Below are 21,156 nucleotides of genomic sequence, written 5' to 3' on the forward strand. Positions count from 1 at the left end.
TCAGCGCCCCCATTAGGGTTGCAAGGACCTACCGACGCTCAATCGTCTCCCCGGGCTGAACCGATGGATATTGGGGCTATCAGGGCTAGTCTTATTTCTGCTGAAAAAGAATCGCACCGCAAACAAGGTCTCTGCCTGTTTTGTGGAAAGAAAGGACATTTTGTGAGGGAATGCCCAGCGAAACCGAAGTTCAGTAGATATCGGACTAACAGATCGGTGACAGCTGTGGTGGATGCTCCGGCGGAAAACTAACGGACTCCCTGAATAGCGAAGGGGCATCTTGGAGTCACATTAGCATCCCTTCTTTGTCCCGCATGGTTCGCGGGCGTCTCCAGCATCTATTCATTGACATTCAGGTGGGGGTACAGGCGGACTGCGTTCCTGTGGTGGCCATGGTCGATTCTGGGGCCACCGGTCAGTTCATGGATGAAGCAGAGGCGCAACTTCTGGGTATTGACCTTCTTGCCAAGGAGTTCCCTGAGGACGTATACGCTGTGGATGGGCGTAAGCTGGTCTCAGGTCCGATCTGTCAAGGCACTGGAGGTGTTCATGTATGGTTTGGAGACTGGCATGAGGAGGTGATCGACTTTAGCATCATAAGAGCTCCTCAGTACGGAATAATTTTGGGGTTGCCATGGCTCAGGAAACACAACCCATCCATCAACTAGGACAACGGTGAGATACGCAAGGACTCTCCGTATTGTCTCCTACGCTGCAGTATGGCTCCTGAACACCCTGTCCAGGATACTACCTCAACACAGATGGTAGCCACGGCAGCGGAAACGGCTGTGGTCCTTCCCGTTGAACTATCTGGGTTATACGGACGTGTTCGATGATATTCAAGCGGAGGTGCTCCCCCCGCATCGGGTGTGCGACTGCCAGATCGACTTGGTTCCTGGGGCAAGTGTGCCCAGCAGGAGGTTCTGCACCTTGATCGAACCCGAAAACCTCCATCTACGCTCCTACCTGGATAAACTGCTTAGTCTTGGATTCATCAGGCCGTCTAAATCCCCAGCAGCCTTGCCCTTTTTCTTCATCCTTAAAGCGCATGGGGAATTGAGGGCCTGTGTAGACTTTAGGGCGCTGACCGCCAACACGGTCAAGAACAGATACCCCTTGCCTCTCATAAACGTCCTGTTGGAACAGGTAAAAAAGGCCAAGATCTATACCAAGCTCGACCTCACGGGGGCCTACCATCTCGTGCGCATGAGGAGCGGCGACGAATGGAAAACTGCATTCAAAACCAGATTCGGACTCTTCGAATACCTTGTGATGCCGTTTGGGCTCTGCAATGCCCCTGCGGCCTTTCAATACTTCCTAAACGATGTGTTATGCGATATCCTGGATATATATGTCGTCGTTTACATCAACGACATTCTCATCTATTCTGACACAGTGGAGGATCACGTAAAACACGCATCTTCAGTATTAAGAATACTTCGGGAGAAAATGCTGTTCTGCAAACTCAGCAAATGTGATTTCCATGTCACATCTGTGGAATTCCTGGGAGTAATGTTGAGTCCTTCTGGACAGGAGATGGCACAACGCAAAGTCAAGGCGGTGGAAGACTGGCCTACCCCTCAGTGTGTTAAGGATGTGCAGTGTTTCATCGGGTTCGCCAACTTTTATAGGAGGTTCTTCGATGGCTTCTCTGGGCTTGTGGCTCCTATCACGGACTTACTGAGGAAATCCCAGACGTTCAGGTGGATCCTCGAAGCACAGGAAGCTTTTGTGGCCCTGAGAGGGCGTTTGTTACGGCTACCGTTCTAGCCCATCCTGACCCAGAGCTGCCTTATACGGTGGAGGCGGATGCATCCGAAGTTGCTTTGGGGGTCATTCTTTCGCAACGACACGCTCCCTCTGGTATACTCCACCCGGTGGCCTTCATGTCCCGAAAGCTGAACGACGCTGAAAGAAATTACCACATCGCAGAAAAGGAGCTGTTGGCTATAAAGGATGCCTTCACTGAGTGGAGGCATTTATTGATGGTAGCCAGACACGTGGTAACTGTATTTACGGACCATCGGAACCTACAGTTCATGACGGCGGCGAGACACCTTTCCCCCCGTCAGATGAGATGGATGCTGTTCATCCCCGGTTCTCATTTCCACATTACATACAGACCCGGTAAGGACAACAGGAAAGCCAACGCTCTTTCCAGGCAATCAACCATCGCTGCGCCGCTTCCTGCCCCCGTCCATTCCATACTCAGTCCGGAGGTGGTGTTGGGAGCTATACAGTCTGAGGCTTTTCTTAAAGGGGTTCAGCTTGGTGTTCGCTCTTCCACTTGGAGAACATGGCTTAAGTGCCATAAGGAGTGGCAGGTCAGAGATGGCATACCTATGAACGGTTGCCGCCTGGTGTTACCGACGCCACAGCTTCGTAAGCAAGCATTCTGCTGGTGTCACGATTCCCCTTGCGCAGGGCATCTTGGAATCGAAAAGACAACTGATAGCCTGGGCAGACAGTTCGGGTGGCCTTCCATGAGAGCGGACGTCAAGAATTGGGTCGCTGCCTGCGAGATCTGCGCAACCATGAAAACGGACCATGGGCGCCCGCAAGGGCTGTTGCAGCCTCTGTCAGAAGTTGGACTGATATATGATGTTCACTAGTTCTAGTGATCACCTTGTATCAGTCCAAACAACCCTTATGGTGATTTGTTGTAAATCAACCTTATAGACCAGCTATCCTAGAGGTAGCATGGACAGAGCAATCTTAGGCTAAACTCTTTTGGCATGTGAAGCCGGCTGTATTACCATATGTAACCCCTTGAACACCAAGTGAAAGGACACCACACAGGATATATATTCAAAATATATATGTATTTATTACTACAAATAGTCCCCTGAACTCTTTATGAGCACAGAAGCAAACATGTTAAAACAATTCAATTGATAAGTATACAAAGTTAAACAAAATATGGATAGGCCCTGGTGGCCCCTAAAACCATATACTGAAGAAGTGGTATAAGTACCACGAGTCGAAAGGAAATAAGGCCTAGGGCCTTGGGAATTGCTGGGGCTACGAGGATCGAACTACAGTTAGGAACTAGGAGGCCCACGAGATCTGGTTTGCAGTGCGCAAAGTTAGAAGCAGTTCACATTGAAGTCAATGGATGCGGAAAAGTTTTAAAGTTAAAGGCAGGAAGTCTTCTGGTCAGTCTAGAACTTAACCCTTTGGAATCTGGACACTAGGAGAGCTAAACTACTCGGGAGCACCGGAGTGCCAGCGTTACCTCACCCACAGGAAGCGGGTGCAGTGGTGCCAATGTGTGTCGGGATTCTGCAGGAGTTCAGATGGAGCCTTGGAGTGTTGAAGCTGCAGGTGACCTGATGTGAAGAGTTCCGATGGATCCAAGGGAGGATCTGAAGAGTTGAAGACCTGAAAGCAGAGGGGACATGTTCAAAGTCACTAGCCAGTGACCGGCATGGAACCAGGAAGGAACCAGGCGTTGTCGGGTGCAAACAGGTGATGTCGTGAAGCTTGTCTCTTCAGCCACGTGGACCAGGCGATGATGACGACGACCAGGAGTCACTCACGAGCTGTCCTATAAAGGCTCTAGCTGTTGGCGGCGTCGGGTTCTTGATCGGAGCAAACAGGCCTTGGCTAATGCAAGCCACGCAGGAAACAAAGAAGGCTTCTCACTCTAACCAGCAAGGTAAGAGGGGGTGCTGCTTTTAGGAGCAGCAAGGGCCAGTCTGGAGAAAACAGACCAGTGGTAGAAAGTTGTCGCTTGGCCGCCAAAATGGGCACTAGCCAGCGGGCCAGCAACCGGGAAGGCGCGTCGAGTGGAACAAAGCAAAAGGGTCCCACGCAGATCTCGTCAGAGCTGGAGGGCTGGTCCTTGGTGCAAATGTAGCTCGGTGGTGGGGCTTCTCAAGACCCCAAGCACAGCAGTGAGGGTGCCTCAGGTGCTGCGCAGTCAGCTTCTCTTGGACTTTCCAAGAGGTCCGGTCCCACATCGCAGGTCGCCTCCACTCGTCTCAGCTTTGCAGGGACTGTGGATCGGGCTGTTAGATGTCTGGGAGTCTGGTTCTTGTCAGGCACTGGGCTCGGGCTCCGGCAGGAGGCGGCGGCAAAGCAGTCGTTGATCGCTGGATGGTGCCTGTATTCACAGGGTGGTCACTCCTTGGCCACAAAGGAGATTCTTCAGTCTTCTGAGCAGCAGAACGTCGAAGGTCCAGGGTGTCTTCTTATGTAGTCGAATTTCAGGGTAATCTGCAGTCTTGGGACTCAGCTCCTACTTTTAAACCAATTCTAGGGGCTGGACTACCTACTAGGTCCCTCCTATGGGTGGGACCAGGAAGGGGGGTGGTTACACCCCCTTTCCTTTGTCCAGTTTCACGCCAGAGCAGGGGCTGGAGAGCCCCGGCACCGGTTTGAACTGCCCTATGCACGTGGACACCTTGTGTGCCCCGGGCATGTCTGTTTCTATTTAGTCCTACCTAACCAGATATACAAAATCATGTCTGGGGTGGTGCTAGCACCTCCCAAGGCAGGAAACCCTTTGTCCAAGCCTCCCTCGCTGGAAGGACTCCCAGCAGCAGGAGGTCAGACTTGTGTATGTGGTGGCAGCATCCATTTTGTGATGCTGAGGCTCTATTTAACTTTAACCGGGGTTCAGTTTCTGTACATGTCGTGTCCCTCTAGAAGGGTGGAATGTACCCCCGTCGCCAGAATTGGCGAGGGGGTAGTATTCCAATTCGTATGACACCTTACTCGACATGTTTTGATAATGTCAAACCAGAGTTAGCATTTAACCGCGAGGTTCATAATGCACTTAAGAGTATATGGTATGACGCTATCAGGAAACAGCTAAAGGACATGGTTCCGAAAGCTGCAGACGGGCTCAGCTAATGCTAGAGCACCATCTCACACATAACCAAGCACTCTGCCTCCAGGACTGATAAGGCCTGCCATAGGAGTGACTTATAGGTTACTGTGTGTCCTTGTATATGTTAGATATAGAGATACAATACCTAAAGCAAAGGGTGATTACACCACCTTGCCCCAGCTGAGAGATCAGCCAGTTGTGTCAAATTGTAAGGCCAGGCCAGGGGTGGCATAATACATGCTGTAGCCCCTGGTAGGCCTTGGATGCACCTATGCCCTTGGTACCTAGGGTACACTGTACAGGGGCTAACAAGGTGATCCATGTTCCAATTGGTAATGCACCTAAAGTGCATTGGCATAAATTTAGAGAGAGAACAGCAGGCTGTGGGTCTGATTGGCAGGCCCACAGCCACATTAAGTAAAAAAACAGTGAAGCAAAAAGCAAAAGTTGGGGTGACCATAGGATAGCAGACTCTACTCTCCTACACAACCCCCCCAAACGCAGGGACAATAGACTAACCTTGACCAGTTGTGTCTTCTTGTTCTAAGTGGAAGTACCTGGAGAGACCATCTGCATTACCATGGTCAGTCCCTGGGCGGTGCTCCACTGTAAAGTCCATCCCCTGTAGGGAAATGGACCACCTGAGCAGTTTGAGGTTTTCACCCTTCATCTGATTTAGCCACAAGAGGGGCTTACGGTCGGTCTGAATCTTGAAGTGAGTTCCAAATAAGTATGGTCTCAACCTCTTCAGGGCCCACACCACAGCAAAGGCCTCCCTCTCAATGGCTGACCAACGTTTCTCTCTAGGGGTCAGCCTTCTGCTAATAAAAGCAATGGGCTGGTCTTGACCATCTACATTAAATTGTGAAAGCACAGCTCCCACCCCCAACTCAGAAGCATCTGTTTGGACAATGAACATTATGGAGTAGTCAGGACTCTTTAAGATAGGTGCAGAGCACATGGCCTGCTTCAGGTCATCAAATGCCTTTTGACAGTTTCCTGTCCACTGAACCTTTTTGGGCATCTTCTTGGATGTCAAGACATTAAGAGGAGTCCAAATGGACCCATAGTTCTTAACAAACTTCCTGTAGTACCCAGTCAGGCCTAAGAAAGCTCTGACCTGAGTCTGGGTGGTTGGAGGAGCCCAGTCCTTGATGGTCTGGATCTTACTCTCCAGTGGTTGAACCCGACCTCCACCTACAAGGTGGGCCAGGTATACAACTGTACTCTGCCCTATCTGGTACTTAGTAGCCTTGATAGTGAGGCCTGCCTTTTGCAGAGACTCTAGTACTTTTTCAGGTGGCTCAGGTGATCCTCCCAGGTGGAGCTAAATACAACTATATCGTCTAGATATGCTGCACAAAAGTCATCCAACCCAGTAAGGACTTGGTTCACCAACCTTTGGAAAGTGGCAGGTGCATTCTTCAGACCAAAGGGCATCCCCACAAATTGGTAATGACCTCCTGGGGTTGAGAATGCTGTTTTGGCCTTAGACTCCTCAGCTAATCTGATTTGCCAATAGCCAGCTGTCAGATCAAACGTGCTCAAAAACATGGCAGAAGCCAGTCTATCAATGAGCTCATCTGCCCTTGGAATTGGGTGTGCATCTGTCCTGGTGACAGCATTGAGACCTTTGTAGTCCACACAGAACCTCATCTCTCTCTTGCCATCTTGTGTGTGAGGTTTGGGGACCAGAACCACTGGGCTAGCCCAGGGGCTCTCTGAAGGCTCAATGACACCTAACTCCACCATTTCCTGCACCTCAGTCTTTATACAGTCCCTGACATGGTCAGGTTGCCTGTAAATCTTGCTTTTCACAGGAAGACTGTCACCAGTGTCCTCCACATGGGTACACCAGTTAGTCTGACTGGGTGTCAATAAGAACATATGTCGGAATGACTGTAAGGCTTGTCTGCAGTCATTTTGCTGATGGTCAGTGACGCTGCCACCTAAGGCCACACCATCAACTGAGAAATATAACAAGGACCCCCTGGTTAGGATACAATTCCTGGGCCAGGGAAATTAATTTAATGCAAAGGTAACAACCCAGGCAAAATCACAAAACAAGAGCTGGCTTGACAGATACATATAAAGAGAGAACCACAATGAAATACAATGATGTATAAAAATGTAATTATATTGATATAAAAGATTCATATAAACATTTTTTTGGGATACAATAACAAGCATTTGCAATGCAATAGGTCTCGCATTAGGAAAGTTTGAGCTATTGGTCTTGTAAATGACAATTTCTTTTATTTATGTGTTGGTTTTGAAAATAGCTAAATTAATAGCTTTGTCATTTACAATGCCAATAGTTATAACTTTCGCAAATGTGACACCTATAGCATTTGTAATGCAACATGTTTTGTATTTACGTGACTTAGATGTATTGATATTACAAATTACAATGGCTTTTAATTTTTTTAAATAATTAATACTTAAATAAAAGTGATTTTAATTTATAATGGCAATAGCTTAAACTTTAAGCCCAAAACCAGTCCTGGGATGCTTGTTTCAAATCCAGGGAGGACCTGGCCTGGCAGTTCGGGCTGGACTGTTCCCATTGGGCACAGGGTCAAGACTAATTTGCATATGGCTGGGTCCAAACTGGAATGGCATGGTAAGCAAAAAAAACAATTGATTTAGGCCCAGATCTCTGTGCTGGGGTGAATGTATGACATTGTTCTGCATTCTGTCCATCAATTGTTCTTTTTGCATCTGTCGCCGTACAGGCAAAGTGCTAGCTGACCCGCAGGATGTGCAGTGAGCCTGTGGGGGCAGGAAATGCTGAGGAGCTTTGTCGGTCATGTTGTGAAATAAAAGAGGGGGCGTAACCAGCAGCGGAAGGGCTCGCTGCAGCATCCGCATATGGTCAGCCCTGATTGACAGGAGCAGTGAGTGACGCAGTTAAGTGAAGAATAAGAGTTACGATGAAAGGAAGTAGATCGGAGCATCGGTCTACTTCCTGCTCTACCCCGTGAAGAGAAACCCGGCCCCGGAGGTAAATACAGGGTCATGGGGAAAGAACTGCCACTGTAAGCGGAGTCAGCCTAACATGGGGACAGCAATTGGCACCAAAGGTCAGGCACCGGAGTCTTTGTGGGTAGCTCCATTCTCCATGTGGCACATGAGGTGTGAGAGTGCCTGCCGTGGAGTGGTGAAAGCAACTAAAGAAATAGTGAGCGGTTGTTGACCACACAGACCACGCATTACGGGCAGGGAGGTGGCAGCACTACATTACCTGAGATGCTGCTGAAGCCCGTATAATCAACCCTACCCACAGTGAAAACAAAGCCTACCTGGAAGGAGATGAGGTGCTGCTGGGCGGTGGGAGGATCTCCCGTAGCTTGGAGAAGGTTTGCAGCCTTCGAAAATTGTGCCCCACCCACGGGAGGTGAGAGCACGGGCCATCAGGATTCCAGGGCAGACCTGAATGAGCGCGATGCTTGGTCTGTAACGCAGATGTGGCAGGCGAAGAGGAAGTATAGATGGGCTGGTGCTGCAAAGCGTAGTAGCAGCGGGTCAGACTCTTGGCCCAAAAGAGAAATGACCCGCACAAGAGGGAAGCTGCTGGGCCTCAGGACAAGTGCTGTGCTAGTGGCGGTGTTTCAGAACAGCACTAAAGAAAAACTAGACGATCCCTATAAAAAACGAGTTTGCAGTTTTAACAAATAAAACGAAGGTAATTTTACCTCGTATGCTCAGAACACAAGACACTTATCACTAGAACAGACTCAGAGACAGTGCGAAACCAAGCTTGCTCCCCGAAGAGATACTAATCACTCAGACATGCTCAGCCTGGCGTGCACAATCCTGGGCGGAAGTCAGGCAGGCCGGGGGCGGGACGTCAAGACACACCGGAAGCCCAGGCGGGAGCCTACCCAGCACTGGGACGTGTGAGCAGGAGGAGAAGGGCAGCTGGCGCTAGCGGGGCTCCCGTGAGGTGAGAGAGCCCCGCACCGAAGGAAGAGACCGCCGCCTGCAACGAGCCCTCGCATGGAGAGCTGGAGACGAGTACCGGTGAGTGGGGGCCTTTGCTGAGCTGCGGGGGGCGGGGGGCATGTGTGTGTGCGCGTGGGGCGGCGGGGAGCTCTGTATGTGTGTGAGAGTGCGTGTGTGTATGTGTCTTGGAGTCTGTGTGTATGCGTGTGTGTATGCGTGTGTGTATGCGTGTGTGTGTGTTTAAAAGAGCCCAATGACTGGGGGGGGGGAGGGTGTGTGTGTGTGTGAGCGAGCGAGTGTCTGTCTGTGTGTGTATGCGCACGCATGTGTGTATGTGTGGGGATGTGCACGGCGCGGGAATTGCTGAGAATGTGGACGGAGCCGACGTGCGCGTTCACGCAGCCATATCCAGCAGCAGAAGCGCGTGGCACCCTATTGTCCCTAATTCCCCCGTAACGGACAGCTATAGGTCTCCTAGCAGGACGCATCCTTCGGATGCTAATCCAGCGAGACCTAAAGAACATATATTGGTTAAAAAGACATTTGTTTCAACTGATAGCACTTAGAGAATGATACAATATATGATGATCTCTGTGAGACCTGTCTGCTTCTGAGGGTCCTCTCACAACTATGATTTATTTTGTCCCCTTTGGCCTCTGAGTGTTATTATTCTTTTTTTTTATGTCCACCCAGATTTTTGGTTGTCAGCATTGATTGTGGGGCTAGGTGTTCCTTGAGTAGGACGTTGTGCCTTACCCTTGAGGCCTAGTCATCCACATGAAAATTTAGTGAGATCCCAGAAACCTAAAATGGAGTCCACCAACTGACATAACGGTCATCACAACCAAGCTGACTCATTGAGTTGCCTGAGGAAGGTTCTGGAACCAACTGGCAAGTTCCAACGGACTAGGGTCAGCCTATAAAAGGCCAGTACTCAGGTGGCCATTTTGTGTAAGCCTGTGACCAGAGAGGTAGCAGTGACCAGTATGGAGAGAGGAGAATTACAGAGGAGAGCTTTGCACCAGTAGGGGCGCAGTTGTCCTGTGACCGACTGTGTCCTACTTGGATGTGACCCCCTTGGATGTGACCCCCTTGGATCTGACCAAACCCCACTGAGTCTGAGTATCAACTTCGCACCTGGACTTTCACCTCAAAGACACCGGAAATCCCCTTGGTGTACTTTGATCTTAGCGGGGGTTCATATACCCCTGGGTCGCTCCTGTCAACATTCAACTTAATTACCCCTTTTGAAACGGCATTAACGTGAAGAAGGAAGAGGAGCTGAAATTACAACCGCTGTGTCTGACTTCACAACAGGCGAGGCACACTTACCGTGCAAAAGGAAGAGTAGCCTGTGGCAGCGGCCGAGGAAGAGATCATCCGTCCCACTCGGAATCACCTGAAGCGGCATTGGTGTATCTGAGGGCCTGCACTTCCGAGGTTCTGTAGTGGTGGAAGACGGACCAACGCCAGCGAAGGCGGGCCGAGGAAGAGCTTCTGAAGGAGAGCCGAGCGTCATCGGTGAAGGCAGTCCTACGCAGAGGAAGGTACAGCGCTCGCACTGGTGAGGAGATCGGGAGGAGTTGTGACGCGCTCTGTCAACACCACCGGTGGACGTCCCGCCCTTGACCCGGTCGCTGTGGAGAAGTGTCGCATGCCGACCCCCTGACCCCTGAGGTGAGGCGGTTCCCGAGACTGTTTCGTCCAAGCCGACGAACTCCGGCAGTGTCAAAAGTAAGCTGGGGCATTGCTGGGGAGAAGGGTGGAATCGGTTCTTGGAGGAGCGGTGCTTGAAAGGGTGACGGGCGATTCTCGTATGAACTAGAAGCCGGCCAGAGTATTTCCCTGAACTTGACTTTCACAATACGAGTAAGCCAGTAAAGGACCAAGTCTTATAAACACGAGGAGAGTGAGAGGATAGAGTGGAACTCGTGGGGGGCTGTGGGTTAGAAAACAAGGAGTTGTGGGGAGATAGGCACAATCTCTATCATAGGGGAGAGTGTAGATACCGTCCTACAATCTGAGGTGACAGTGTAAGCAGAACCTACTAAGCTGCCTGTATGTCAGCAGGGGTGATGTTACTGGGGCCAAAGTGAAATGTGATGTTAATTTGCCTATTCTTTCCTAGTGAAACAGCCGTGCCAACCCTTGTGAAGTATTGTGTACAGTGAATGTTAAAAGTGATCTGAACCTGAAGCAGCGGGGGTGAAGTATACTCTGGTTCCTTCTTAGGAATCGTCTAACTCAATAATCTTTCTGTAAGCAACTGAATTGTATTGATTTCTCTAAGAAGAAAAAGGAGGGTCATGTAAACGGATACTGAAACGTGTAATGTAATGAAATGTAAGAAGTGATAAGAACTGCATTCATTTGAAAGGTGATGTACTAATGTAATAAGAGAGCTATCAAACCAAAGAGAACAGAGTCTATTTTAATAAAGTACGAACCTTATTTTCCTAACAAGGTGTAGTGTCATTTTTGGAATGGATGGGCGCTGAGTTCCTGAGGGGTTTTACGCAAGCTTACACATTTAGCCTTTGGAATTAGTCTTCCCCTCTGTGCCATACTACCCACGTGTTGGCTAGGAAATCCCTAGGTTTAACATATTGGTGTTTCAGCGGTGGGATACTACTTGTGCTTGCGTATACCTTGCAGTAATTCAGGGTGCACAATAAACCTAAACCTGGAGTTTTCTCCAAGCGGTCTCCCAAATTTATATTTTGATTTTCCAAATTTACTCCTGGTGGTGGGTGGAGGTTAGCCTCAGATTACGCTTCTTAGTTCTCGCCTGAGTGCCCATTTGGTACCATATTTAAAAAATAGAATGAAACCTTGAAGAGATAGAGACCTACACTGTGACCCAACTTAATGAGTGGTGTCAACAACAGGGGGTGTTCTTTAAAAAAGGTACCAAGAAAAGCGAGTTACAGACAAGCTTGAGGGCATGGGTGGAAGCTCATACAGAGGAGGAACGGGACATAGAAGAGAGTGATAGAGACACTGTCCTTGAGACAGGAATGCTGTACCAAACTGAAGGGGGGAATCTGCTGACAGGTCCCAGGACACTTTCAAGGGATGGCAGCAGTGTCTCAGTGAGGAGCTTTACTGACGCCGAGCTGGAAGACAGGAGGGAAGAGAGGAGACTGAAATTGGAGTTAGCTAGATTAGAAATGGAGCGGGAGGACAGGAGGTTGGCCCACGAACGAACAATAAAGGAGCTAGACCTTCAAGCCTTAACATTAAGGTCCCCTAATCCAAACAATGGTGGCAGCGAAAACAAAGAGAACACCAGAGAACCCAGACCCTATTTACCCAAGGATGTCATTGCTAGCTACACCCCAGGTGATGATATTGCCAAATGGTTAGCCGCTTATGAGGTCTCCCTAAGGGCCCATGGGATCTTGGAAACCCACGGGGGGTGGGCTGTATAAGTACATGCCACCTGCTGGCAGGGATACCTTGTTGGCTCTGGAGCGGGATGAGCAAACCCACTACCCTACAATGAAGGTGGCGCTGGTGAAAAAGTTTGGACTAACCCCCGAAAAATACCGACAAAAATTTAGGAGGTCATAAATTAAGTACACAGAATTGGGTGGATTTCTTAGATTACGCGAAGAAAGCCTTGGAGGGTTGGGTGAAAGGCAGCGAAGTAGGGGATTATGAAGGTCTATATAACCTCATACTCAAGGAACACCTACCCGAGAAATGTTTTCCCGAGCTGCGACAACACCTGGTGGACAGCAAGCTGACCAGCCCCAGGAAGCTTGCTGAGGAGGCGGACATCTGGGCTAGTACCCAGGTGTCCTCAAAGGGGACTGGAGGGGATTCCCATAAGACTGGACAGGGCGCCCCCCAGAAGAAAGAGGGGGGAGATAACAAAAGGGAGTTCTCAAAAGGTCCACAAAATACTTCACAAGGAAGGGGCAGAGGATTCATCCCTAAGGTTAACCAACCCCGCAACCCTAATCCTGGCCAAAGCCAGCAGCCAAGGGTTGTCCATTGCTTCGAGTGTGGTGGTGTGGGACACTATAAAGGAGATGTGAAATGCCCAAAAAGACCACCCCCTCCCACTGGAGGAAAAGCCCCGGGAATAACTAGTGTAGCGCTCGGGGAGGAGATGCCTTTGGATAAGGGAGGGGAGCGGGCGGGTGTCACTTTAGTGTCCCTGGGGGATGAGGAGATGGTGCCAAAGACCCAATTGCCCTCAAATACTACCAAGTATGAGCAGTGGGTCACCATCAATGGCCATAGAGGGGAGGCTCTGAGAGACACAGGATCCAGTATGACTATGGTGAGGAGTCATCTGGTGTCTCCGGAGCAGGTCATCCCAAATGTACTCCATCCCGCTGTGATGGCTGACAGCAGATTGGGCCACTATCCCGTGGCCGAGGTACCCTTTGAGTGGGGAGGGGTTGCAGGTTCACTTCGAGTTGCCGTAAGCCCTGCCGTGCCTGTTGATTGCCTGTTAGGAAATGATATGGAGCACAATGCTTGGAGGGAGGTGGAATACCGGACTCATTCTGAGATGCTGGGTACACCTGACTGGGCCTGTGTCAGCACAAGGTCCGCGACTACCCGGAGGGGGAGTTCGCTTACGCTGGAGCCTGGAACAATGGCCCAGCCCGCTGCAGGAGAAGAGAAGGACAGTAGGCAGAAGGAACCTGCCTCAGCATCTCTACCTCGTGAGATAGATGGGCCACCTGCGGAGGTGGATCTGGAGTCCACGGAGGAGGAAGTTACTTCCCTGGAGAACCTACCCATCCCTGCTGAGTGGCATGTGGAGGGAGGTCCATCCAGGGAGGAATTCTGCAAAGCTCAAAAGGAGTGTCCTACTCTTGAGGGGCTGCGGCAACAGGCCAAAGCCCAGGCAGCAGGGAACATTGTGGGGAACTACCAGATTTACTGGGAGGATGGACTCCTCTACAGTGAGGCCAAGGCACCCGGACATGGTTCCTCCAGGGCCTTAGTGGTCCCTCAATGTTTTAGAGCCTTTCTACTAGAACTGGCTCATGAGATTCCCTTGGCGGGACACCTAGGACAGGACAAGACCTTTGCCCGGCTTGTCCCCCACTTTTACTGGCCTCGGATGAGAGTGGCGTCTGATACCTACTGTCGGACGTGTGTGTCTTGCCAAGTCAGTGGGAAAACAGGGGTGAAGCTGAAGGCTCCCCTGGAACCACTCCCCGTCGTTAGCACCCCCTTCGAAAGGGTGGGCATCGACATTGTAGGGCCATTGGATCCACCAACTTCAGCTGGTCACAGGTTCATCCTGGTTCTAGTGGATCATGCCACACGGTACCCAGAGGCAATTCCTCTGAGGACCATTACTGCACCTGCAGTGGCAAGGGCCCTGATGGGGATTTTCACCCGAGTGGGTTTCCCCAAGGAGGTTGTGTCCGACAGGGGGACCAACTTCCTATCAGCTTATATGCGGGCTATGTGGAAGGAGCGTTGTGTTACCTATCGGTTTACCACTCCTTATCACCCACAGACCAATTGTCTTGTGGAAAGGTTTAATAAAACCTTGAAAGGCATGATAAGAAGTCTGCATGAGAGCCTGCGGAGGAAATGAGACGTCCTCCTCCCCTGTCTCTTGTTTTCCTACAGGGAAGTGCCACAGAAGGGAGTGGGCTTCAGCCCCTTCCAACTTCTGTATGGGCACCCTGTATGGGGTCCTCTCAGCCTGGTGAAGGACGGATGGGAAAAGACTCCCAAGAAGCTTCCCCAGGACGTGGTGAGCTACATGCTGGCCTTTCCGGAGCCAAATGGCCAAGTTGTGGAAGCAAGCTTCTGACAACTTGGAAGCCAGCCAAGCAGTAATGAAGGAGTGGTATGACCACAATGCTCACCCGGTGGAACTGGAGCCTGGATAAAAAGTATGGGTGATGGAGCCTGGAGAGCTAAATGCCCTCCAGGATCGTTGGACAGGCCCCTTTGAGGTATTGGAGAAAAAGGGTAAGGCCACTTACTTGGTGGACCTTAAGACCCCGAGACAGCCCCACCGGGTGCTTCATGCCAATCGCCTCAAACCACACCATGAGAGGCCCGAGGTTGTCTTAATGATGGTGACCGATGGAGCAGAGGAAGAGGAAAGCGAACCTCTCCCTGATCTTTTCTCGTCTCAAGAGAAGGATGGGTCGGTGGAGGGAGTGATTCTCTCACCATCCCTGACTCCTGAACAGCAGAGAGATTGCCGCCAAATCCTGGAGCAATTTTCTTCACTGTTCTCCCTTGTCCCGGGTAGAACCCACCTGTGTACCCATGATGTGGACACAGGAGACAGCCCACCTGTGAAGTCTAAGATCTACCGGCTGTCGGACAAGGTGAAGGCCAGCATCAAGGGTGAAGTCGCTAAGAGGCTGGAGCTGGGAGTGATAGAACCTTCCAATAGCCCTTGTTCCAGTCCGGTGGTTTTGGTACCAAAAGCTGCCCCACCGGGCACCACACCTGAATTAAGATTCTGTGTGGATTACCGAGGACTAAATTCTGTAACAAAGACTGATGCCCATCCGATCCCCAGGGCGGATGAACTCATTGACCGGCTGGGAGCTGCCCAATATTTAAGTAACTTTTACCTTACTTCAGGGTACTGGCAGATCTCTCTTACTGATGGAACAAAGGAAAGGTCAGCCTTCTCCACGCCTCAGGGTCACTACCAGTTCTGTGTGATGCCCTTTGGGCTCAAGAACGCCCCTGCCACTTTTCAGCGGCTGGTGAACAAGGTCCTTTCTGGTATGGAAGCTTTTTCTGCTGCTTATCTGGACGACATTGCTGTCTTCAGTAGCAGCTGGGAGGACCATTTGCAACACTTGCAAGCTGTTCTTCAGGCCCTGCAACAGGCTGGCTTGACAATCAAGGCCAGCAAGTGTCAGATCGGGCAGGGGTCGGTGGTGTACCTAGGCCACTTGGTGGGCAGAGGGACGGTGCAGCCCCTCCAGGCGAAGATCGAGGCTATCATGGCCTGGGAGCCCCCCAAGACTCAAACTGAGGTTCGAGCCTTCCTGGGCCTCACTGGATACTACCGTCGCGTCGTGAAGGGGTATGGCACCTTAGTGGCCCCCCTCACTGAACTAACTTCTAAGAAACAACCCCGACGGGTAGTCTGGACGGAGGCTTGCCAGCGAGCCTTCGTGACTTTAAAACAAGCATTGCGTACTGCTCCAATACTCAGGGCCCCTGATTTTTCAAGAGAGTTCATTGTCCAAACAGATGCATCAGAACATGGCATTGGGGCAGTGTTATCGCAACTGAATGATGAGGGCTTGGATCAACCTGTGGTCTTCCAATCCAGGAGACTACTCCCCAGGGAACAGAAGTGGAGTACTATAGAGCGGGAAGCCTTTGCGGTGGTTTGGGCTCTGAAGAAGTTGCGTCCATACCCATTTGGCTCGCACTTCCTGGTTCAGACCGACCACCGGCCCCTTCGTTGGCTGATGCAAATGAAGGGGGAGAATCCCAAGTTGAGGTGGTCCATCTCCCTACAGGGAATGGACTTCCGGGTGGAACATCGGCCTGGAGAGAACCACGCCAACGCAGACGGTCTCTCTAGGTATTTCCGCCTTAGTGATGAGAACTCCCAAGGGATTGGGTAGTTCTCCCCACTTTCAGCTGGGGGGGACGCGTGTGAGACCTGTCTGCTTCTGAGGGTCCTCTAACAACTATGATTTATTTTGTCCCTTTGGCCTCTGAGTGTTATTATTCTTTTTTTTTTATGTCCACCCAGATTTTTGGTTGTCAGCATTGATTGTGGGGCTAGGTGTTCCTTGAGTAGGACGTTGTGCCTTACCCTTGAGGCCTAGTCATCCACATGAAAATTTAGTGAGATCCCAGAAACCTAAAATGGAGTCCACCAACTGACATAACGGTCATCACAACCAAGCTGACCCATTGAGTTGCCTGAGGAAGGTTCTGGAACCAACTGGCAAGTTCCAACGGACTAGGGTCAGCCTATAAAAAGCCAGTACTCAGGTGGCCATTTTGTGTAAGCCTGTGACCAGAGAGGTAGCAGTGACCAGTGTGGAGAGATGCGAATTACAGAGGAGAGCTTTGCTCCAGTAGGGGCGCAGTTGTCCTGTGACCGACTGTGTCCTACTTGGATGTGACCCCCTTGGATCCGACCAAACCCCACTGAGACTGAGTATCATCTTCGCACCTGGACTTTCACCTCAAAAGGCACCGGAAATCCCCTTGGTGTACTTTGATCTTAGCGGGGGTTCATACACCCCTGGGTCGCTCCTGTCAACGTTCAACTTAATTACCCCTTTTGAAACGGCATTAACGTGAAGAAGGAAGAGGAGCTGAAATTACAACCGCTGTGTCTGACTTCACAACAGGCGAGGCACACTTACCGTGCAAAAGGAAGAGTAGCCTGTGGCAGCGGTCGAGGAAGAGATCATCCGTCCCACTCGGAATCACCTGAAGCGGCATTGGTGTATCTGAGGGCCTGCACTTCCGAGGTTCTGTATTGGTGGAAGACGGACCAACGCCAGCGAAGGCGGGGCCGAGGAAGAGCTTCTGAAGGAGAGCCGAGCGTCATCGGTGAAGGCGGTCCTACGCAGAGGAAGGTACAGCGCTCGCACTGGTGAGGAGATCGGGAGGAGTTGTGACGCGCTCTGTCAACACCGCCGGTGGACGTCCCGCCCTTGACCCGGTCGCTGTGGAGAAGTGTCGCATGCCGACCCCCTGACCCCTGAGGTGAGGCGGTTCCCGAGACTGTTTCGTCCAAGCGGACGAACTCCGGCAGTGTCAAAAGTAAGCTGGGGCATTGCTGGGGAGAAGGGTGGAATCGGTTCTTGGAGGAGCGGTGCATGAAAGGGTGACGGGCGATTCCCGTATGAACTAGAAGCCGGCCAGAGTATTTCCCTGAACTTGACTTTCACAATACGAGTAAGCCAGTAAAGGACCAAGTCTTATAAACACGAGGAGAGTGAGAGGATAGAGTGGAACTCGTGGGGGGCTGTGGGTTAGAAAACAAGGAGTTGTGGGGAGATAGGCACAATCTCTATCATAGGGGAGAGTGTAGATACCGTCCTACAATCTGAGGTGACAGTGTAAGCAGAACCTACTAAGCTGCCTGTACGTCAGCAGGGGTGATGTTACTGGGGCCAAAGTGAAATGTGATGTTAATTTGCTTATTCTTTCCTAGTGAAACAGCCGTGCCAACCCTTGTGAAGTATTGTGGTCAGTGAATGTTTAAAGTGATCTGAACCTGAAGCAGCGGGGGTGAAGTATACTCTGGTTCCTTCTTAGGAATCGTCTAACTCAATAATCTTTCTGTAAGCAACTGAATTGTATTGATTTCTCTAAGAAGAAAAAGGAGGGTCATGTAAACTGATACTGAAACGTGTAATGTAATGAAATGTAAGAAGTGATAAGAACTGCATTCATTTGAAAAGTGATGTACTAATGTAATAAGAGAGCTATCAAACCAAAGAGAACAGAGTCTATTTTAATAAAGTACGAACCTTATTTTCCTAACAAGGTGTAGTGTCATTTTTGGAATGGATGGGCGCTGAGTTCCTGAGGGGTTTTACGCAAGCTTACACATTTAGCCTTTGGAATTAGCCTTCCCCTCTGTGCCATACTACCCACGTGTTGGCTAGGAAATCCCTAGGTCTAACAATCTTAGATTACAAGAATAGAGCTGTAGTATGTCAACGCGTTTCGACACTTGTACTGTGCCTTTATCAGGACAGAGCTTTCAGCTGAATTCTAGAAAAATTAATAAACAGTTTTAAGATTCTAGACTTTAATACAGTATGTCATATAACATTCATTGTGGTGCATTATACATTCTTTTCGTACAAGTTAGCCAGACTTGTGGTTGCAAAAACTGATATGTTGCTAAAGGGAGACAGATTCTTGACATTGGTCCAAGATTTTACGCATTAACATTCTATACAGAAGTATTTACATACATTTATGGCTGTATCTGCAGTATTTTTAAAAGATCCTGCATATAGCAAAAATATACATACATAAACAAGCAGAATATGGGGTTTGGTTAGAGTAGAAAAGAGATGGTAAAGACAAGATGTGTAGCTATTTTGTACGGTACCTGGTGTAACTATTTGGGTTCCTAATTCATCAATTTACTTATATTTCATAACTGGGAATATTTATGAGTGTGTAATACCCATATGCTTGATTTAGTTATATCATTACGCCGTCTTAGTAGCTGGTACACCAAATTTCATTTCTTATCTGGTTCATAGACGTCGCTTACCTTAAGTTGAAAAATGGGATTAATTCTTTATTATTCCAGGGTTGATTGATAAAAAATAACCTTGTTGCGCGAAAATGATAATAGAGGCAAGTATTGGGCATTTAATGACAAGCAATTATTTAAGGTTACATGTTAAATTTCCTTCAATCGCAGCTAATACTTGATGTATTCGGAAAGTTTGCAACACATTTGTTATAGTCTTTTTTGCCCTATTGTCGTTTTGCTCCATTAATGTTTTTGCCCTAGATTGAATTTTGACCTGGATTAGTATATTCCTAAAGTCTTTCTGTTTTGGACATGGTTTCTATGTTAGGCATACTTTACACATTTCTGTTCAAATTTACCTGCAATGTTTGGGTTGTGCTCCGTTGGGTCGCGCTAGTTGGGAGGCATAGAATGACTTGTTTACGTAGAAGGTTCACGATGAGTCCTGTTATTAATAAGAGTAAATGACGTTCAGTTTTCCTAGAGTTACGGGCGATGTTATAACTTCATGCCTATGCGATTATTACTTACATATTTTCATGTGCCTAGCTGTCTTAGCGTGTCAATTCAGATATTTGGGGTGGGGCACCTTAGTCCTACGGGCTGATAGCGGTATATGAATCTATTAAGGAGCAAACAAAATTATCGCGAGTACAAGCTTTAGTGCTTGATTGCATTAGTATCTCAATTTGCATAGTCTTGCGGTATAGTACCTCCATAGTAAGATTACACTGCCCGCATCCCACTAAAGAGCCTGATGTACCTATTAAGCGATTTTCAAAGTTAAAAACAGGTTTCCGGGGTTCTACACAGGAGACAAATGGGTAAGTTTAAATAAATATGTTGTCACAAAATAACGTGCCTTACAGTATTCATCATAAGTTGTGGTATTCTTTTACAAGAACGGCTACCTGATCATGCCGCAGACTTGGTTCCTTGCTGTTAGAAGTCGCTATTTGATGGCGATTCAAAGGAGAGCCGGGCGTTGCTACCTGCTGGTCGTCCCTGTTTTTTTAAATTGGCAGATAATCATAAATATATTGTAAATTAGCGTCCTTAGGAGCCATGAATCGTTACATACGCCCGAAAAGGATTAGCATTTACCTGATAGTATTGCCGTGTCTAGGCGGGTGTAAAGCCTGCCCGATGCCGCGTTTTATAAGAACGGGCTTAGTTTGCTGATGGTGCTGTAGGGTAAAGGCGAAGTTATATCTAGGGGTAGGAAAAGAAAATATCAGAAGCGCGTAGGTAGTTCATGGTTTAAAGCACTTTTGCAGTTTTTAATCTTAATGCGGCTATCGCTTTTTCTTCTCTTTCGCGCTTACCGTCTCAAACTCCTGAGAGCTGGCGTTTCCTGGCGGGTAGCTTGTTTGAATGAGAAAAGAGTTTGTAAGCTCGTATCTGATTCGTTTTTATATCCGCTCACCTCAGTGCAATACCAATGAGGTGACACCCTCTTTTAAAGGGGAATGCCTATGTGGATGTTACATTGCATTCGTGGACATATATTTATATTACTTGTTAGTATATATGAGAAAGCGATGCGACAGGTGTATATCAGCACATGGGTGATTTGGGTTAGCAAGGTGTAAGATGAAAGGTGAAATCTGTCATGCAGATTCGTGCTTGACAAATTGCAAGTCACACGCATTTGGCGTCTAAATTGTCATGGCTATTGGTTCCTGACCTTTAGTTCTTTTTATATTAAGGATATTTGGTGTTATTATATACCTTTCTATAAAAGTGATGGCTGTATAGTTTGGGATTATAGAACTGGTTGGCTGATTATTTTTATTCCTAATTCACGTCGTATGTATGTAATAGTTCATATACATATATAGAGGTGAATACTGGGTCTGAGGCAATTATTTAAGAATTATTGCGTTGTGTTGTGTCTCAGGTAGTTCTGTAAACGATATTTATGCTATAGTATTGCGTTTTCTCAAGGCAGTTCCTGGTTAAGTTCATGGGGAAACGTTCCAAGAGTAAAAATCCAGTATACTTCCTTTTTCCTTCTCACCTTATCACCTTGAGGAGTGGGCTGGGGGGTTTTGAAGAAGCGATGAGGAGATCTTGTCGATGGTGATTTTGTTCCAGTTTCTTTGCAGAGTGGGTTGAGGGTGGTTGTTGGGGGTGGGCTTGTTGTAGGTGAAGTGGACGCAGCTGT

The 21,156-nt window shown here is 49.0% G+C and overlaps 1 protein-coding gene across 2 annotated transcripts in view; it reads right to left on the reverse strand.

Annotated features, from left to right (window-relative positions):
* LOC147663445 (uncharacterized) overlaps positions 1–21,156 on the reverse strand; it is a 60,555-nt gene that overhangs the window by 9,801 nt on the left and 29,598 nt on the right. The window contains exons 4-8 of one of the 2 annotated variants that reach the window (XM_086950449.1): positions 20,094–20,201; positions 19,901–19,994; positions 19,703–19,794; positions 19,521–19,611; positions 19,349–19,434 (exon numbers count right to left, since the gene is read on the reverse strand). The exons of the other annotated variant lie outside the window; for it this stretch is intronic. The gene's annotated coding sequence lies outside the window, so the exon portion shown is untranslated. The remainder of the gene's footprint in view (positions 1–19,348; positions 19,435–19,520; positions 19,612–19,702; positions 19,795–19,900; positions 19,995–20,093; positions 20,202–21,156) is intronic. 2 annotated transcript variants of the gene reach the window in all.

This window comes from Lissotriton vulgaris, unplaced genomic scaffold (assembly GCF_964263255.1).
Source record: "Lissotriton vulgaris unplaced genomic scaffold, aLisVul1.2 SCAFFOLD_735, whole genome shotgun sequence".
In the NCBI taxonomy this organism is placed as follows: Eukaryota; Metazoa; Chordata; class Amphibia; order Caudata; family Salamandridae; genus Lissotriton; species Lissotriton vulgaris.